The 21784-nt window shown below is 40.1% G+C and overlaps 1 protein-coding gene across 1 annotated transcript in view; it reads right to left on the reverse strand.

The window, feature by feature from the left end:
• ATP11A (ATPase phospholipid transporting 11A) overlaps positions 1-21784 on the reverse strand; it is a 127660-nt gene that overhangs the window by 92487 nt on the left and 13389 nt on the right. The window lies entirely within an intron of this gene.

Raw genomic sequence — 21784 nt, forward strand, 5'->3', positions numbered from 1 at the left:
AAGAATAATTAAGGGTAGAGGCAAATGGAAGACAGCACAAAATGCAGTATGGATTTACCTTACAGGAACTAGACCAGACCAACACAGGCTTTTTTCTTCCCCTGAATTTAAATACTTGGGTGATGCAGATCTGTCTGGTTTGTCTGGACATTGATTCAGCATTTGATGAAGTACCACAAAGCCACTGATTAGGTAAAACCAAACTTTTCATGGATACAGTAAGTGAAGGTTTTCAATAAAAAGTCTGGGATTAGTATTACGATCGAAAACCTTGAAAACTATAGCAAAAAAATGCAATAAAATGTAATTGTACAGTGTACAAGATGAAGCACTTCTAATGACTAACAGCAAGAATTGCAGTTATAAGCTGACAGTTTATTAGTTGGGAATGAGACAGGGGATGAGTTGCAGCCTGTAGAGAAAGTACTGTACTGATGTCATTATACAAGGCACGGGTGAGATGTGTGAAATATTTGACCCTGGTCCTCCTTATTCAAATAGCATCAACTTACAGTAACACAGACATAGAACTGGATTATGTCAATAATTAGAGAAGAAACTAATTGTAATGAAACTAAATAATTGTAATGAGAAGAACCTAAACTACCAAGGCTTGGATGGGTTGGGTGTGTGCTTCATTGGATTATAAACTGGCTGGGTGGCTGGGCCCAAAGAGTTGTGGTGAATGGAGTTAAATCCAGCAGGAGGCTGGTCCCTACTGGTGTCCCCCAGGGCTCAGTACTGGGGCCAGTTCTCTCCAATATCTTTATCACTGATTTAGACAAGAGGATCGAGTGCACCCTCAGTAAGTTTGCAGACGACACCAAGTTAGGTGCGTGTGTCGATCTGCTCGGAGGTAGGAAGGCTCTGCAGGAGGATCTGGGTAGGCTGAGGCCAACTCTATGAGGTTCAACAAGGCCAAGTGCCGGGTCCTGCACCTGGGGCACAACAACCCCAAGCAGCGCTACAGGCTGGGAGATGAGTGGTTGGAAAGCTGCCTGGCAGAGAAGGACCTGGGAGTACTGGTTGACAGTCGGCTGAATATGAGCCAGCAGTGTGCTCAGGTGGCCAAGAAGGCCAACAGCATCCTGGCTTACATAAGAAGCAGCATGGCCAGCAGGTCTAGGGAAGTGATTGTCCCCTTGTACTCGGCTCTGGTGAGGCCGCACCTCGAGTACTGTGTTCAGTTTTGGGCCCCTCGCTACAAGAAGGACATTGAGGTGCTCGAGCGAGTCCAGAGAAGGGCAGTGCAGCTGGTGAAGGGTCTAGAGAACAAATCTTGTAAGGAGCGGCTGAGGGAGCTGGAGCTTAGTCTAGAGAAAAAGAGGCTCAGGGGAGACCTTATTGCGCTCTACAATTACCATGAAGGAGGTTGTAGGGAGGTGGGGGTTGGTCTCTTCTCCCAAGCACCAAGTGGTAAGATGCAGGGAAATGGCCTTCAGTTGCACCAGGGGAGGTTTAAGTTGGATATTAGGAGAAATTTCTTTACTGAAAGAGTAGTGCGTCATTGGAGCAGGCTGCCAAGGAAGTGGTTGAGTCACCATCCCTGGAGATCTTCAAGAAACATGCAGATTTAGAACTTAGGGGCACGGTTTAGTGGTGAACTTGTCAATACTCTGTTAAAGGTTGGGCTAGATGATCTTAGAGGTCTTTTCCAACCTGAATGATTCTATGATTCTACCTTGGCCTAGGAAAAGTCTAGGAAACCTAGGAGTCTAGGAAAATGAAGTCTAAAAAGGTGTGGTTGTACAAAATACATCAGAATAAGAACGAAACGATGAAAAAATACCAAACCTAGCATCCCAAACTGCTCTTCAAGTCTATACTTGAAATGTTCTTCCATTCCAGAAGACTTCCTTAACAAACATGCTAACACATGACTAGACAGAGGACTACACCTATATGTTTGTATTTCGTGGATATACCTTTTGTGCAGTCAGAATTGGCAATACGTCAGCACTGAGAATTAGTTCCCTCCTCAGATAAAGAGAAGCAGCTCAGATTTTGCTCATTTCAATTACGCAAGTCCAGCATGCTGTGTATGTAGCCTCCAAGCAGAAGAGTTACAGACCTCACACTCTCAAAACCACCTCAACACTAAGAAGTGGAGCCTTTACCAATTGCTATGGAACAGCTTTGGATACTGAGGAGAAAATGCGAAAATACACGGAGACCAGCACGATTGCAGAATTTAAGTTCAAGCTGCTGAACTACAACTAAAGTTACTGAAACGACCTCTGGTTATCAGTGAGGGTATTTTGTTATAATCAGTAGCACCATAGCTAAATACATAATTTTTATAGAAATGATTTTGAAGTTCCTGGATGAGTGGCAGTATTATACCGAAACAAAGAGCCTAGGGTTAAAAACAAGTGCAAGTGTTTTCTTTGCATAAACAAAAACCTATCCATAAGGTATCAGTGGATTCCTGCCCAAGAAAACAGTGCCCGAGACTGGGAGTATCCCGAGAGTATTATATGGGGATGATGCATGATGTCAGACGTCTCAAACATCTTCCTGTAATTATACTTACATTACATTACAGTAGTTTTGCAACAGGATTTCTACACAACGTTTTCAGGGTTAAAAAGGTGACCAACTAGGAGCACCCTGAGAACAGCCATCACAGTCCGTAAGGCAATCTGTCTTTCCCTCCTGGTTTCCTGTTGGGCCATTCTTAGCTTGCAGCACAGACAAATGATGCAACTTCTGTTCTTGTATCTGTATGATCAAGTCACTATTGTAGACTCAGTACAGCTAGATGAAGCTCCACTTCTGACTATGCAGCTGTTGCAGCAAGACACAGATAAGAAAAGAGAGGGCAAGAGCAATTCCACAGGAATTTCTTGTGCCTCAGAAGGTGATTATGCTTCTTGGAGGGAACATTTTGCTTGTGCCACTGTCACTGAATTTCAATTCAACAGGTTATTCTAGTGAAGAAAATGAGCAAAACAGTGATGGCATGCATACCTGTCTGAACTTGCTAAGCTATGGCTAATGGAAAGCCATGTAAAAGTTTGAGAAGACCTACAGATAAGCTTTTTGGGGGCTGCCATATCAAGAGTAATGCATTTAATCTCCCACAAGCCTCCACTATAAGAGTGGCCTACCGACATGTAAGTGAGAGGTAAAACTGATGTGCTCAAAATAAACAGCTGGTCTCTAACAGCATTTGATTCACAGGCCACCAACCCCTTGTTATTTAGTGGCTGCAGGCAGCAGCAGCTGAAGTTTTAGTGTTGCCTAAGCTTTTAACAGTTACCAAGAACGGCACTGTCAATGGTACTACTACTTGGCATCTCCATGGCTCCCTGGGTAAAGTGTATTCAACACTAAGAGGCAGATGACTCCTAGCTCATGGGAAGTGACTGGGTAAAGGGCCAGAAGTACAGGTTTACACCAGAAGACCATCTAACGTCAGTTTGACTGCACTGAGCTTGAACTTGCCATGAAATGAAAAAGATAAGGCTTTAAACTATATCCTAACTGCACCCATGAATATATATATGCACGTGCAACACCCAGAAGCCCAAACACCATAACAGTGTGTATGACAAGGGAAGCCAATAAAAACATACAAAAAGTTTACAGTAAAGAAATAGCAATAAATATAAAAGTTGTCTTTAAAAGTCGCCACAAAAGCTTATTTGATACTCAACTGAAAACAAGCTAAAAATGCCGCCTAACTTTATTAGCACTGTTAAGCACTTTTCAGACATGCCGATTCACCAGGATAGCCATCAGGTATAAGAACTTTGCTCCTCTGGAGCAACAGATGGACACTCAAATCAAGTTCCAACAAAATATATTCTTAAAGAAAGTAGTTTAGGATGGCATGGGAGCAAAAGCACTTTGTGTAGAGAGAGACGAAAGAATTAACGTTGAGGAATATAAATCATCTCAAAAGCCAAAGCATGCTCTGAGCGGATGAAGATCACTAGGCCCAGTATTCTCATTTTCAATGCAATTCATGAGCCCTTTCAGGCAACAGTATTGTCTGTGAAACAGCACCACAATGCTGAATGCCAGAAGCAAGAGAGGCTGGAGTGAAGAGGAAAAATTTCCCGAAGGAAAGGAGGGGTCATAAAGAGAAAAATGAAAAATAAGTAGAAGTCTTCTGAGAAACGTTATTTCTTCTAAGCATGGCACATTTAGATGTTACCAAACTAAAATTCTTAGTAAACATGATGCTACCTTAAAACGAAAAGTGATACACGAAACAGAGGAACTACTCTATTCCTGACAGAAATCCATTTCAGACAGATGTGCTCTACTAGCAAATTGCTAACTGGCACTGACGCTCAAACAATACATAGATAAGATTTTTACTTTATAATCCATAATTTTATAAATGCTTATCTGTTGTTTTTCCAAGTTTGTTTGTTTGTAGTAGTAAACCGAGATAGCAACATTGCTGGAACTGCTTATTTTTATAAGCACTTCCACAAATACTGCAATTTGCTCGCACTGATGCTTCCATACATTGATTTTAAAAAGAGGACCTAGAAGCTAGCTTAAGAATACAAGGCTTTATTCTTCCCACACATTAAGTGAGAGAACAATGACGACTGCAGCTTTGAGAAGACAGTTTTTAATTCTGAAAGCAGAACCCTTCTGTGAAGCACAAAATCCTTCAGATAATTTCTACTGCAGTGGCATGGGCAGGAAGTCACACGAGCTTACTTCCCCCAGTAACAATACAGGTACATACACTGACAGAATCACCAAGACTCATTCCGATCTGAAAATAAGGCAATAGTCCAAACCCTGACTTTACCAGAAAGTATTTTGGGATTAATTCTCAACTATTTGATGCATCCAATGCCTTAAGGTAAGGAGGAGAGAGGGGAAAAAAACATGACAAAAGCAAAAAACATTGAAAATCTACATTTCAGAAAGGCTACCAGTCTTAACCACTTCACATAGTGTTTCTTCTGCTCAGATACAGACGTGTATATCATTTTAGGCAGTGACCCACATCACACAGCACTGACTGCTTTGACAATGCTTAAGTAGGAAATGGGATTAAGCAATTTACTGTGTAAATGCTAAGCCACAAAAACAACACAACAGAAGCAATCTAGCGGTCATGTTTTTGTCGAGTGTCAGTTAGCACACAAAACAAAAATAAAAGGATTCATAATTACTTTACCCAATAAAGTTTGGCATTTCTCACAAAGATGAATTATCAGGGGTTGATTTCATGAAGCTTTTTGCCTAGAGATAAAACTGGCATCCACACAAACTGCAAATGAAGCCAAACGGTTTTACATCTAAACACATCATTTCTCAGTCACAGTCCCTAAAGGCAAACCTGCTCCAGCCCGCTGCAATCTTAAACCTGTCATAGCTGACTTCCACATATATTCTTGCATGAACTAAAATATTTCTTCCTACATGAAAATTTTAAGTTGTGACAGCAAATTAGTAATGAATATTTGAAATTAAACTCAAGAAACATTTGTCTACGGTTTGTAGATCACTCCCGCAAGAAACACAACCAGTGCAAAGACTGAAAAGCCTCATTTTTATTCAAAAAATCTGGACCTAGTATGGATTAGGCTGTCTTTTAAACTGGAGTTTAATTCCCCTCTAACAGAGAGCCTTTAAGAAATTCTGCACATTCAAAGGTTTAAGAGCAGTGCTGGGTCAGTACTAAACTTTCAAAGCAGCTGGAAAAACAACCCTGATTACTACCAGAGGAAGTGTTTTGTAAACTTTGAAACGGCTGGAGTTTCCTTGAAGCAGATAAAAATGGGATAATCTTCAGAAGAGTACATAAAAATGTTAGAGAGCTATATATAGATATCTGAAAGCTAGGTCACCTCCCATTCTTACGGAAAAAGTTCAGTATATCAGACATTAGAGATGGTAAACAATCCTAATCTCTATATTAAAGAAAATGACTATTGTCTCAGTTCAACAAAAAATAAAAGTTGCAAACTTATTTTTCTACTACTAAATAGACATCTAATTCAAAAAAGCTAGACCAGGAAATTATAACAAGATTAAAAAATGCAAAATCAAAAACCCAGCTTGAATAATTACATTTTATTGCTATGTAAATCATTCCATATGAAAAAAGCTAGTTTCATAGAATTGCAGATTATCCTCAGTTGTAACAGATTGAAGCATACCAGAAGACTCAACTATTGCTTTAGTTTCTTTTCACAGATTTTCATCTGAGGGAGAAAAAAGTCTTTCAGAAGCAGTCCTCTTAGGATACAATTTCTAACACTGTAAAGCAAAATCCTCAATTTGTATCAATTCCCCTCTCTGAGTTTGTTGGATGAGCTCTAAATATAGCACCGTGTTTTAAATCAGACTATCCCTGATTACGTAAAACTTAGTTTAGAGTTTGTCGCACTAAAAAGTGACCTCAATTTTTTCATACATTTCACTGATGACTGTTCAAAAATCCTTCTCCATTAGGGTAACTATTTCAGCGCATCTGCTTTAAATAATCAGTTGCAGAAAACATCGAGAACAAGACTTCTTCAATGTTTTCAGCCCATTAAAGTTGCATAAATTCAAAATACAATCCTATTCTTTGCTGTCCTCTCTGCTGCTCTCCTCTCCTGAATACAGGTCCTAAAAGACAAGAACAAGATTTTGAAAGATTTGAGGTGTCTTCTCCCCACACTTTTACAGAAAGAACACTTATTATAATCGCAACTTGATGCTCTGCAAAGGGTGATGAGCTAAACTGATATACAACAACCTAAACAGCTCCCCCTCAAAAAAAGATGTACCAGTGAAACCACAGAAGCGAGATACCCCAAGCCATCAGGTATAACAGCAATTGTCTCCAGCTGTCTCTCTACTGTGGTTTACAATGTGGCATTTATCAGTTTTTACTTACTGTCAGTATTGCTTTTGCTGTTTATGTACTGCAGCTATGGGACATTTTTTATTACTCACTAACTCTGGCCTTGTGCTTTACAAGCTGCTTTACCTTGTGCTTGACAGTCTCCAAAATGTTTTTCCTTCGATTCTAAATCAATTAGAGAAGAGAGAGAGAGAGAGAGAGAGAGAGAGAGATGCAGTGGAAATATCTATTTTTATACTTACTGTTCTCAGGTTGTCTTTTTATCGAGAGTAACTGCTTCTAGTAAAACACACAATACAGGCAAATAAAGGTCATGTCAGTAGAAAGACCTATTCTTATCCTGAGAACAGTGGGCATCATACACTGCTTTTCATATTATCCGGAAAAAAAAAAAATCATCTTTCCCACAGTTAACATTCACCTTGCAAGTTATTTTTGAATTTGGCCCTTCCTCCTCAGACTCCAGGTGAGGTTGGGAAAAGATGATGAGCAGAAGAGCTTGCACATGCGACAAGAACAGGTCAGACAAAGGACGAAGGGCTCAGTTAAATGACATCTGCAAGGGAATAAACCACATTGGAGTGGGGGCAGTACAAAAATACAGAACTGATACAAGCGTAAACCAAAAAAATCTGATACTTGCAGTATCAGAACTGTGATGCTTTTTTTTTTTTTTATAAGTTTGAGAAAGACTAACCCCACACCACTTTCAAACCCACAGTATCTCATTATTGAATTACTTACTGTTAACAGGCTTCCCATTCTTCCCACTTATAGATCTAGTCTTTTCTAAGCTTAATGTGCACACTTACACAACTCACGTTGAGAAAAAATCATTTCCATCAGGTTGAATATGCATGAGATGGAGGTAAGTTTAACAAACCACTTTATCTTTAAAGTAAATCATCTTGGGATGGACAGAGTTTTGAGAACCAACTTTTTTAGTGCCTTGTAACATTTGTTCTATTACTTACATGACAAGATAATTTATTTTACATTTTTTCTTTGGGATGCCATAAAAAATTGGGAGGTCTATTTGTCACCTTTCTGTAATGCATAGGCTATAATTTATTGAGTTGCATGGCACCTAAATAAGTACAGACAGCATTAAACAGAAAATACAGAGCTTTAAACTGAACTGTTTTCCAGATCTATCCAATCCACATGAGAAGAATTCTCTACTATTATGTTCTCATATTACTGGGGTTAAAAAAAAAAAAAAAAAAAGTATTACCCAGAAAACCGTCAATTTCTGCTACAGTTTGGGGGAAAATGAAAAAAGGGTTAACAGACTCAATTCCTTACATCAAATTAAAAACGAAAATGAGTTTATGGCAGTTTACAGAAGATGATCAGCTTTTTCTTCTACTACTCGTAATACCTGACTGCAATTTACGCTAGGTGCTCATCAGCCATCACCACCTACAAGGATGAGACTGTTCAGCTCAACCATTTGATGAATCATTCAAGCTGACGGACATTTTCCATAACCACAGTTGTAACACCTGCATTCTTCATCACAAAAGCAAAGGCTTAGCCATCAACCTGACCCAGAAACACTCACAGGTTCTCTGAAGAAGAAACAAGATCCTTCCCTTTGCGAAGGTGAAGGTTGTGGCCAAGGCTCTCACATTTTCAGGCCTGAAGGAAGGTGTCTAAGTTAAAGCTGGGCTGCTTTTAAAGCTTCTCCTGTTGTAGATGAGTGCTGTAAGTTACTAATACTTGACTAAAAATGCTGTTAATCAGGTTTCAAAGTTCACATGCCTAAGCTAGCCCACAGTTGTACGCTTACATATAGATAAACCAAACATTTCAGTTTTACACAGGAAACAATTATTCATAGACACAATTGCTGATACTTTACACAGCAGCCTTGAAAATCTGGGTATTTCTGCAGTGCTTTATTTTCTTAGAGCATCAATCCTTAAACTTTACCGATTGGGAATCTTCTTTAAGATCTTCTGAAACCTTCATAAAATCCACTATGCAACGCATCTTTCCATACTCATGCAGTCATTTCTGTGACTGACATCCCTTTCATTAAAGCAATGGGACTTACAAAAAAGAAAAGCACACCATTCAGGTCTATTTTCCAGAAAATAAAAAAACCTTCCTGATTATGTTTTAGCCACAAACTTTCCTCTCACCGCTCAATCCTATTTAGCTTTCCCTCAAATGGAAGTCACACCATAGTGATTATCCCAGTCACTCTTACTAGATTTACTCACAGTTTGAAGTATCGACCAAATACACATATAATATCCAGTGCATGAAGGAATCGCAGTAATGATGTTTTCTGTTCCATTTTCTACTTCATCCCTGAAGGCTCCTGCCATTGTTTCCATTTTTGATAGCTACTGAGCAGAGAACATATGCTTTTGAAGAACTACCCGCAACTACTATACAATTTCTCCCAAAGGATCACAGCTAGCTCTCTGTTATGGCAGACATAAGCAGAATTGTTTTCATCCTCTTCCTTCAGCATGTGTTACTTTGCATTTATCAATGCTGAATTCCACCAGCCATTTATTGTTCGTTTTCTCTGTATTTTGAATTCCTTTTGTTCTCACAATCAATTCTGATTGTCCGATTTTGTATTACTAGCTGGATGTCAGCATATTTCGCTCCCTTTTCCAGATGCGTGGATTTCCTGAGAGCACACATCCTTGCAGATTACAATGGCAATACCTCTGTGGAAATGGACCATTTATAATCTTGCCATTTTCTCACCTTTTAGCAAGTTATTAATACAAGAGGAGGCATCTCCTCTTAACCCACAACAGCTGACTGCCTTTAAAAGCCTTTGGCAGGAGGTCTTGTCTATTTATTTATTTTTTTAATAAACCAACGTGCATTATACCAGCTATTATACCATACTTCCCCCTTCACCCCCCCCTCCAGATTCTAACTGCTTTATGAGGTACGAGTTCCAGCTTAAAAAAAAAAAAAAGGCAAGAAAAAGCTTTAATCTTAACTATATTTGTGTGTTTGCAGAATTTATTATACTTTACTTCCTTCAAACTCCCAGATCTATTTCCCTCCGAGGCCCATACAGTATCACACTTGTACTTTCCACAGCCTGATGTGACAGATTACATACTACAGATTAAAAATGACACTTCTATATCTGAAGCACTTTACAACTTCAGCGAGTATCATCTGGTCTGCGTGATGTCCTCCTATTCATTTTACTGACTCACTATTAAAAGACAGTTCCTCTTATCCACAGCCTGCAAGAGTACCTTCGAGTCTGGGAATTTCCACAGCGAGCAGCACTGCAAAGAACTCACGTGGCTTGTCTGCTGAAACAGCACCGCTCAAGAGCTCCTTCATGCTCCGGTCACTTGACGGACTTCAGCCCTCCTAGCATGCTGCCCACTGCCAGTGTTAAGAGATATGATTTTAATTTCAAGTTTGCTACTCTCTTCCTCCTCCTCTTCTCTTAGATACAAGTTCTACTCTTCAAAAGATTACTACCACCAGCTTTCTTCACTACATGATCAGTAGCTTTTTTTCCTTTTGATACATGTTACTTCCAAGTCTCCAATATGCTGTCTTCATCCAGTCTTCATGACATATGCAAGGCTCTTACCTTCACAGCTACACCTCCTCACTGCTTCTTAATGAGCTTCGCTGTTTCTATAAGACTTGATTAGATTTTCGGGAAGAGGGGGCCAGGATAAGTCTCACACCAAAAAAAATCAGGGTGGTGGTGTTCACACAAGGACGCCAAATAGTACAATACAGGTCACATCTGCAAGATGATAGTTGAGTAGCATCTTAAACCAGACTTCCTGCCCTGTTTAAGACTATAATATCCTCTTTGCACACTGAGGCAGAGGACCGAAGAACATCCATGGTGGTTGAACTGTTGTCTTTACATTACGCCAAGTTGAGACTTGTTCCTCCTTCTCCCCTTTGAAAGCAAATACATTTTCCTGCTACGACTTTTTTTTTTTTTTAAGCATTTTGAAAAAACTGTCAGCATTCCAATTAGTCAGTCAACAGCACAGCTCCATTACCATACCCCTCCGCCTCCTTTTAAGGCATATTTTGATCCCCATCAAGTAACACACATTACTCACAGATGAGCTGCCTCAGTAGGAGAGTGCTGTATGATTAAGGACAATTGGGTAACCCAATTCCTACCTATTTGCACCCAAATAGGGCTGTGTCTCATTAATTATCTTCCTTCCACCGAGTTCCTCAAAATGCTTATAGCATCAGTACACTCATTTTAAAATAATAGGCTGGAATATCTGTTTATTTATTTATTTATACGAAGGTACACAGCATTTCTGATGAAAGCACAAGACCGCTCTTAAGCAGCTTTTCCATTTTTACGCACACCATTTGAGGACTTCATTTGCTGAAACATTAAAATTCAGGAAAGAGGCAACAAGAAAGAATAAAGGGACAAAATATTTTTCCTCAGGGCTTTCATCATTTCCTGAAACACCCAAGGAAACTTTTCTTCTGCATTTTTTAGTAGAAATGTGAAAAGGCCGTTTACAATACAACTAGCACACTTTTTACATTTTGTTTATTTATGCAGCAGTTTTTGACACCAGATAGAATGCATCTGCAATCCTCAGGACTAAAAATCTTTGCATTTTTCATTCACCAGCCCCTTAACTGTCCCCTCCTACACTTCCCAGTAGTTTTTAACTGAAAAGCCATTCAGGCCCTTTGCAAGTTCCTGAGAGATCTAACAGCTCAGCCCACCTTCATTCAGCAACGCTGCTTCTCAAACATTGCCTTATGACAGCTCCTTCTCAGCCAAATGTTTTTCATTAATCACTTCAGTGTCTTCACCGGCATGCAACAACCCAGCACCCTAAATTCATCCTCTCCAACAGTATTAGACTGCTCCTGAGGATACCTAAAGACTCGTTTCTTACCTGAGACATACCTTTTACTTGATTTTGGCTCCTTTGAGATTTATCTTTCAATTCCCCATTTCCATCATAGTTTCTTAGCCTCTTAGCAAATACCTAAGTTAGAGTAAGAACGACCAAATTCTCACTTGCAGTCTCAAACCAAATTCAGTTTAGCTCCTCTCTATCTAAATATGTAGAAACCACAATTCAAGCTGGATACTTCCATAAAACATTATCAGCACACAGCAAAATGCTAGCATTCCGTTTATTAACAGATCAAATTGAACTGTTGCACAATGTTTAATTTGGTAGGCCTTTTTGATGTACTTCACTAGCTGTCAGGCTCTCGATGCCTTTTGCTGCATAGTCTTGAAATGTCAAAGCTTTATAGCCTACAGCTACTATGTCACTTCATCTGGTTTTGTATATGAAATAATGAAGTGGGCATCAGATCACTGAATTCAGCCTCCTTGAAGGGTGAAAAATTCCAGTCAGATCAGAAACTAAGTAATGTAATGTGGCAGCATTTTGTTAATAGCATGAAAGCAAGTAGAGCTTGGAATAGCTTTATTATTATAGTAATAATGACATATTACAGTATGTTCCCCTCCTCCCTCCAAGTATATAGCCATTGTTTCTAGAAGGACAGAATCAAAATCTTTTATTTTCTAGGCATGATTATTTCTTTTTCCAAGAGTTTGGAGCTTTTTTGTTTAAGAACTATCATCACCAGTTTTAACAGAAAGCCCACTCTATTGAGAGCATTCACTTAGATTCTAGTTTTCACCATTGCCACAAGGTTGGTTGCTTGGCGAAGTTGCTTGTCTTGTCTAGAACTCTACTTCAACATTGGTTATGAAATAAACAGCAAAAAGCACTTCAATGAAATTGGTACGACAAGAGGTTTCACGTCTGCTGCAAAGGATCATCCAAATCTATCAATTCACTAGAACTGGAAAATGGCAAGTCGTAAAGCATGCCCAGTAGTGACCTGGCTATTCTCCCTAGGTTAAAATTACAAGGATTCCTGAACAGATTCAACAAGTATGGGACTGTTATTTGAGTTGGTTTTTGTTGTTGTTGTTGTTTGTTTTTAAAGCTGTAATTCCTACCTGATAGCAATTATATACATCATCTCTTATCCTCCTGAGGACCAGGCAGGTGAATAGCTAGCTACCTTTTTATAGTTCAGTCCACAAACTGACACAGAGCAAGACCACCGAAATAATAAAACTTAAATGATCTTTTTTCGTAACAAAACTACTACATCAGAATTGCAAACTAAATGTCTAACACAGCTTGTTCTTTTAGTCACCCAACTCACCAGCTTTGCTTGGTAATGTAGAGCTATCAGTGGCAGGCCACCATTCAGCTTCGAGATACTTGGATGCCCTCACAGGATACTTCATCTTTGATTTTCCCATTTACACTTAAGGGCTTAAACCAATTTAATTTTGTTCTTGGTAACTGTAAACTGCATGCCAGAACCAATGAGAGCCCTTTGTTTCTGGTGCCTTTGACTTGTCTTAGCTAAAGCACATTAAAGAACAACGCAGATGCTGAAATAAAAAATCTCAGTGAATAAAGGGCTGGTGTTTACTTGCCACCAGGAGACACCTGTCAAGCTCAACTTTCTCAGCAGCAGAGCAGATGATCGGCGACAGGAGAGCAACGCTTTCCCCTTGAAGCAGACTCACAGTGTGTAGTACTAGTCAGAAGGAAGGAAGCCTCAGGAGACAGTATTTTTGCTGGAGAGCACATAATGGGAAGGGCGTTCCATAGAAGACATTGAAAAACTGCCAGTAGTGGAGAGAACGAAGATATTTATTCACAACATGTAACAGGAGCACACAAGATGTGTTACAACATGAAAGCTTCCAACACACACCCAAACAATGAACAGAGATTATATTAGGGGCCCATCCTGAAATACCTCTATAGTAAAAAGCAATTTACTTATTTTTCCAAGACACACAGAAGTAGGGTAACATCTACATGCATTATCGTAACACAGCACAAGGGATTTATCCTCTAAGATAAACTCCCAACTTTTTGACGAGTGCAATACTGAATAAAGGATGGTAACTGCCAATAAATGAAAAAAAAAAAAAAAAATAAAGTTCAAACAGTTCACCTAACCACACTTGAGCAAGTTTACCTTTTCCCAAATGGTGTTAACAGTATGCACTACGACCAGATCCAGAAGACAGATAAAGGAAACCTGAAATTTACTTTCAAAAATGTTCTGTACTTTACGCAGGCAACACACCTTCTTCCCCCTCCATTCATTTCTATCTCTACTGCAACAATATCAGACCAAGAGTCACATCACTCTGGGTCAACGTTGTAAATGTGGCACCATAAGCAATAGTTGTTACTATCCAAGCAGTTGCCTTACTCTTTTCTCTACTGATGAGGCTTTTATCAGTATCTCTGTAGTAATAGATGAGTCTAATGTTAGCACTGCGGTTATACAGTAATATTGCTAATCAAGAGAACAAAACGTACTTTACAGTGCATTCATCAGGGAGGCATTTTTCAAACATAGCTCTGCTGCAATCACAGTCTTCAGGGAATTCTGCAGAAACGAGCCGAGAAACAATACTCTTGGTCTCATGCTTCCTGACTCGTGATACCTTCCAGATTCCTAGATATCAGAAAGACTTCTCTTCATGCAGTACCTTTCAATGTGTCCTATCAAAACAACCTGTGGAATTTGGAATTAATCAGTTTAAGCTTAAAGATCAACACCAACAATTGTCATTCTTCAAACCTTCTAAATAGAAGATGCATGAAGCTAAAGTTGACATGCTATGTTCTCACAAACAACCAAGTGTTGTGTAGCATTTTAAAAGTTTAACTCCATACACCAGATTGAATTGCAGTTCATTGCCTACCTATCACATTAGACAACTGAAAGTAGGGAGAAAGTTCAAGGACAACACAAATGCCTGCCTGCAACTGCAAGCAACCACAAGTATTCAAGAATACTACTAGGATTTTCAACAACAAAAGCATTTGCTCAACGGGCAACTTTTTTTTTTTTTTTTTTTAAGCTTTCACTGCAAACAGCTAGCTGATCATTAACTATTTTGGCAGAATCTGCTTATACCACCCTTTCTCTAGGCAATGGGTTTTAATCAGGGGGCCACCTGAACCTGGGTATTTTCCTCCCTCCTTATTTCAAGGAGTTGAACAGAGCAATAGTAATTTATTTCAGTGGCCTTTTCTTAAAACAGCTTTCTTCTAAAAAAATAAGCTCCATTAAAAAAGGGGAAATCCAAAAAAAAAAGGCTCCATTAAAATACGGGAATATTCTGAAGTTACTCTGATAAACTGAGTAAAACCACTGGATTTTTTTTGTCTCAGTCTTAGAGGAGTTTCAACACCCCATTTTCTAGAATCAACCTCTTCCTAGTACTCTGAAGAATCACACATCTACTCAAGGTTCACACTTGCACCTTGGCAAAGGGAGTGCCAACCATTTAGAGCTGAACTTGGATCAACTCTGCTGTTAGCTTACTAAGTGGTGGATGGGCTTTAAAGGCAGTTGTGAACATGATGGCTACTACGTAAGACACAGGATCTTCCTCCAAGCTGAAGGAAGTAATGAGCCTTCCCATGAAAGCAGTAAACTTAGAGCGTGCTAAAAGAGTTTGTAGACAATGCAGACAAGAAAGTACAGCAGAGAGCTACAAACATTTATGAAAAGGCTCTTGAGCATCAAACCTGGGAAAGAAATGCATTTCTTAGAAGCTCAGACAGTGGCAAGAAAACCCCTGGATTCAATCAGATGTGAGTTAGAAATTTGCAGAAAAAGCAGATGACTTAACGAAACAGCTAAAGACATAGCGTGTAGCATTAAATAAAAAACATTACTTGGCTGAAGGCAAAATTATTTCAGAAGCACAAGAGTTGATGCATTCAAATAAGGGATACAGAAAAAGCTCCAACTCTCAGAGAAATACAGGGAATTGGAACAGTGATGCACCTCTGTTTTAGTCATTTAATTTCCTCCTCTTAATATCTATATCCTTGGGATGTAAAGCGTACATTTTGCTTCCACAAAAAACAATAATAATAATTTAGTTTTATATGTATGTGCATATGTATATACACACAATACACTGTTGAATATTCATCTCCCCCCTAACACAGACAGCTTAAAATAAATTGTAAAATGAGTCTACCCAGTAAGATGTTTCAGAATACAAAAAACTAAGCCCTGCAACTTTTTCCAGGTCAAGCAATAACAACACGCAAACGTCTGCTCTATCTTTCATTAAGGATATAGTATGCCCAACAACTGTTAGGAAGTTAAGTGGCAAGGCTCTATTTTGGTCCCCCGTCAGAATAAAGAATTGGCAGAGATACTGTGTGCCATTGGCAAAACTGCTTTCATGCATCTTCTGAAGGATTATCACCATAACAAAGGTGAGTGATTCAGTCATATTTCTCATATCTAATAGTGTCCACCACTTAAAGCCACACCACCACCATATTTTGAAGCAAGCTACAGTAGATTAAGCCAAATCTAATGACCAGTTCAAAGAAAAAATCATTAGAACTGCTTTAATGATGTTGTAAAAATAACTCGTATTATTCAGACATTTATTAAGACTAATTTATAACCTAAAATGTTACAGAAAAATCACAGATTATTTTCCTATCCTACCTAAAATAGAACAATATCAGGCTCTTAAAGTAGAATAACTATCGGCATTTTCAGAGGGGTTATTACTTCAAGAGCAACGTAATGTCTGTGCCTAGAACTACTTTTTTTGAAAGCTCACTTGCACAGAAGTGGAAAGCTGACAGCCAGATATACACATGCACTCTAATGGCTTAAGAATGAGTTTATTTTAAAGAAAAGCAAAGACAATACTGCATTCCTACTGAGATGAAACAAAGCAGAAGCTTCATTTTTATGGTGCTTAAATTCCTTGAGCATCCTTGGGATCTGTCTTTCCCTGTCCGCAAAAAAAAGATATCTCCAAATTCACTTAAGAGTTGCTGGACATATTCATGTATTTTATAGAGAATATGAACTTACACTCCAGACACACTCAAACCTATAAAATGTGACTTATACTCTTGTTCGGAGTATAATAAGCAAGAATGGAAATTAATACTAGCAAATAAAAATTAAAAAAAAAAGTATCATAAATAAAGTCTGCATTGCTAAGGTATAGAAGAAAACATATTTGAACTTTGTACTTTAAGAAGTACAGTTCTCATTTATTTGCCAGGCAATCTCAAAAACTACAGAGATTTCTCATCAGACCTTCTTTACCCTGAACTGGGGAAGGGCCATCTCAGTATGTTTCCATCTTTAACACAGGTTCAGGTTTGCAACAAAAATTTATTATCCGTGAAGAAAGACCTGTGGTCCGCAGGGAAAAAAAAAAAAACAAACAAAAAAAACCATATGAATATGGTGATGTTGAAAGGAAGCATATTCTCAGCTGACAGCTACCACCTCAAACAGTTGGCCCCTTGCTGTGAGAAGTAGGTGAGCTCCTACCTTCCCCAGAGGTCTTTACGTTTCTGTTCAGTCTTAGTGCTCTTCACGCCATGCAACAGAATCTGAACAATGAGAGTGAGGAATGGGAAAGGGGTTCTCAACTGATTAAACATCCACAAGCTTCTGCTGAGAGCTCCTATGTCTCAGGACAGAGGGCACTCATAGTTTTGTCTTCTGTAACATCCTTACCTCCTTTACCTTATACAACTCACTGTTTCTGTTCACTCCTTCCCTAGTCCGTTACTCCGCATACTTTCGTTTTGCAGCTGAACAAGGAAGAGTGTTTTCCCATGCTCAGCTGTATGTTCAAAGTATCAACCACACATGCATTGTGCATTTTCCCTTTCCATTTAAGCTGTAGCTATGCCAGTAATCATCATCGTTAAACACTAGTAAATCACGAGCAAAGTGCATGTTCCAAGGTCAGCTGATAGCTGTGTTTGCCATCTTAAAAATAAAAAAATTAAGTGACAGTTCCGTTACTAATACTTTCAAGCAAACAATTCGTGCTTTTCAGAAAAAGGTTTACAAAGCAAGTTCTCCTAAAATTCAGTCAGCTGAAACATGGAGCAACAGAAGATAATACCCAGTGTCCAACTTGTACTACAGCTATCATCCTGGATGAAGAGCACCTTCAGTCATAAAACAGAATTAAAGTTGCTGTTTTTTAAAAAGCCCTGCTTAAAACTTACCTGCACCATTGATGTCTTAACTAAACTGAGACCAATCATCCTGCTATCTATGTATCATAAACCAAACAAACTCAGTCTCATTACGTGCAGCGCTTCATAAAAAATTTAGAATGGCAATTTCCTTTAGATCAGGACTTTAGCCCGCAGAGAACAAGAAATCTTTACTATTCTTATTAAATATTTACTATATGGCTGTCCTGGCATCTTCACAAGAAACACTGCATACAAATGTTATGCATTAGAAAAATACGAAAGCTACATTTAAAACACTTAGAAGACGCTGGCAAGCGGACAACAGCTGGGAAACACAAATAAAGCTGACAGCCCAACTTTCACTGCTGATTCTTTCCAGGACAAGCAGCAGCCACACAAGATAGCTTATCCCTTTGCTTGGAGGTCAACATGCGTCAAGTCGTTTTCCATAAAATGGACATTTGTCTCTACCTGAACAAAACTGAGGAACAACATTTTTAGTAAAGCGAGAAGACAATCCATTTGTTTCTCCCTAACAGCTTGCCATCAGTGTACATGATTCTCGAAGTCACAAGAGTTTACCAGCTTCGTGTATGTATAAAAGCAAATCTACCTCCCCTCTGCCACAAACACTTTTACCTTCAAACACGTAAACCTGCCAAATCTAACTCATCTAAATCTAAAGGAGTGTAATGCCCACATGACAACCCACGGATGATGCAGAACATGGAGGCCTTGAAGTAACACGCTGTCTTTGGTATGCCATTCCCTGTCACAGAAGGAAAACTTCAATGTCATGTTCAATATTTCTTTAGATGACTTCAAGCTTTTACATTGCTTTCCTACCAGGTGTAGTATAACCATATTCCAACGCAACAGGTAAACGTAATGAAGAGACTAAACAATCCCATTACATCTCAGGATGGGAAAGCACAGCCACCTACCCCACCAACACCCACATCTTACACTCCAGCAACAGCCACCACAATCACTGGTTTCTGGCAGGACTCGTCACACACACAGTAATTTAGCAAGCCAGTCTGCAGTAAGAGGACAAAGGAAGAGGCCTTCCCCCCCACCCCTTATTCATTGCAGAACTGTCAGAGGACATTATAATGCACCACAAACTCCTCTGCAAGCCACGTGCGAAGCAGCTCCAGCCAGCACCCTAGGAACTCCCCAGCCCAAGCATCAGCGCAAGATTTAGACAAACAAAAATATTCCAATGCAGAGCGGGATCAAAATAATGCCAGTTGGAAGAGTTTTCAGATGATTATCCCAGGTACAAAGCTTGCCTTCCAGCAGGTGTGCCAGGCCAAATTTCAAGCATTCAGCCTGAGGTCAAGGCAGCTATTTCAGGGCACCTGGTTTCTGACAGAGCAAAACCCTGTCCTAACAGCAAGCAGCCCCCATTCTGAGAGCAGAGGCTGCGAACACCCACACTTCCGCACTGTGAAGAATGAAGTAGCCCTGAGCTGCTGTAAGCTCATCACCCCAGCTTCCAATCCTCTTTTGCTGCCAGTCTGAACTGCCACTTCCAAATACATCAGACAGATGCCCAAGAAATCGTGAACTACGCTCCTTCCTAGCACAGCCTGCCAAGACAGCTGCACCACTGCCTGCACTAATAACTCGAGAAGGTACTAAAATAAAATTTTGGCACTGTTGTCCACCAACAGAAGGTACTCCTACCATTACAAGAGACGGCTATCATTGTGTTTTTCTATTTAGCAGAGAAATGTCAGGCAACAATATATTTAGTAACCGAGCATGGCATAATCCTTTCAGTCATGCGCTTCAGCTCAGCCAGAGGAAGGTAACAGCAGCATGTTTTGTCAGCTGCAAATCTCCAAGCCCCAAAGGCAGCAGGATCCCCCCAGGAAAGGAGGGTCAATTTATCCGTCCTGCACAAGACCCACCACACAAACAGCTGATTTGTGTCAGCTGGGGATCAGATGACCCAGATCAGCTCCAGACTCCCGGCGAAGAGGGAGGCAACTTCTCTGCCAGGCTGGGAGAGTGCTTTTGGAGTTCGCTGCCCTGTTTCCTGTAACAGCCCAACAGGGATGCTTGCGAGAGGATAGACAAGCTAGGACAAAAGCTACAGAGAAAGTCTACAGGTCTAAAACACAAGGAAGATAACTGAAAGGATAAAACAGGAGGCCTGAGCAGGCAGAAGCCTGTAAGTAAGTCTTTTCAGGAGAGACAGGAACCATAGTAAGATAGCTGAGCTGGCACTAAAGGGAAACTGAGGCACTGGAGTAAGACACATCTGGGCCTAAAGACCTGAAGGTTACTCAGTGCACGGGAGAACAGCACATCCTGAACCACCTGGAGAAGCAAAACTGAGCAAACAGTGCTTCAGCAAGCCACGTGATACCATCCAGACCCAGGGTTGTATCCTTTCTGGTATAAACTCTAGAGCCCAGCCTCAGAATGTAATCCTTTTCAGGAACATCAGTGCTTTAAAGGCTGCTGCAAACAGACTGCATGCCCATGTGCTTTGCAAGGTGAGATCAGAATTTTAAGCACATTTGTTTTACTTCCATTAGCAAACAGCAACAGCTTACTTGTTTAATGTAATTGGATGGAAAGGCTGAGCCCAGTACAGGAGGAGAATTAATCCCTCTGAAGTATTCTCAAAAAGATGAAGCAGAATCTACATCCTGGAGTAGTTTGTCACAAAGCTTCCAGCTCCTCTTTTAGAACCCAAATCTTTTAAGAGAGCATCCCACAATTTAAACCACTTAGGCAATCTACTCACACTTTTAAAAAAAACCACTCCAATCAGAAGCAGGAACGCTGCCCTAATTTGCCAATTTAGTGGTCAGCTCTAAGTAAGAGTCCCAGGCAGCTTCAACTGACCACATAAGTAGAGGACAGAGATGTATTTATAGCCCGCTGTCCCTCAGCCACCAGCTCAGAAACCACAGAAGGACACGCCACGCCACATGACTTAAGCACACGATATATCAAGTGCTCCGGCTTCTCTTCCTGCCCAGGGCTCCCTCTGTTCCACTCCTTCACCTTCCTTCTCCCTAAGATTTTAAAACAGAGAGAGAAATCCACTGTGTTCACATGCCCCAAACTACTTTAAGAAAACATAAGCCAGGTATACTGAGATCAGGTAGTCTCCTTTCATAGTTTCCTTCCAAATAGTCAAATGATCTTTGCCATCTTTTATCCCGGTTAGGGCCTCAGAAACTTTCCAGATGCTTGTCAGGCTCTTAACGCAGTAAGAAATCTTTCAGGAACAGCTTACAGCCTGTTGGTTTGATCCAATATTTTATGGTAATAGGATTGAATAAATAAGTCTCTTTACATGGACAGCCGGTGCTCACCCGCCGTCGCCTCCCACTTCCTCCTCCCGTTCCCACGCCGCGCACACTCCTCGTTTCCAAACCCAAAAACAGCTCCACAGTAACTTCAGAGCACGTGCACCCCCAGCCAGCATGCCACAGGGACACAGCCACCTCATAAGCAAAGCTGAGACCAACAAGCCTAAGTCTCAAGGACACAGGCATTTTCACACCATTTGTTACTAATTTAAGGCCAATAGCTTTTTCTCTTCCAGCCGCTCAGGCCACGCTTACGCATCAGCAGCTCCCAAATTAAGTTCTTTATGGAAAAGGGTACGCACCAACTGCGATTTTGGTTGTTACCGGATTTTGTTTAAACTGAAACAACAAGAGCCAGGAGAAATACCTTAACCTGGTCAGGTTCAATGCTATTAAAGCCTTAACTCCGCCTACGGTAGTTTTTACTGAGCTCATGTACACAGGGAAGTTGCTGTGAGCCTCTATTATGGCAATCTTTAAAACATGAATGAACAAACACACCACGCAGTATAATTACTGCTCAGAATAACAACTTGCTGAGTCTGTAG

The sequence above is a fragment of the Cygnus olor genome, chromosome 1 (genome assembly GCF_009769625.2).
Source record: "Cygnus olor isolate bCygOlo1 chromosome 1, bCygOlo1.pri.v2, whole genome shotgun sequence".
NCBI lineage: Eukaryota > Metazoa > Chordata > Aves > Anseriformes > Anatidae > Cygnus > Cygnus olor.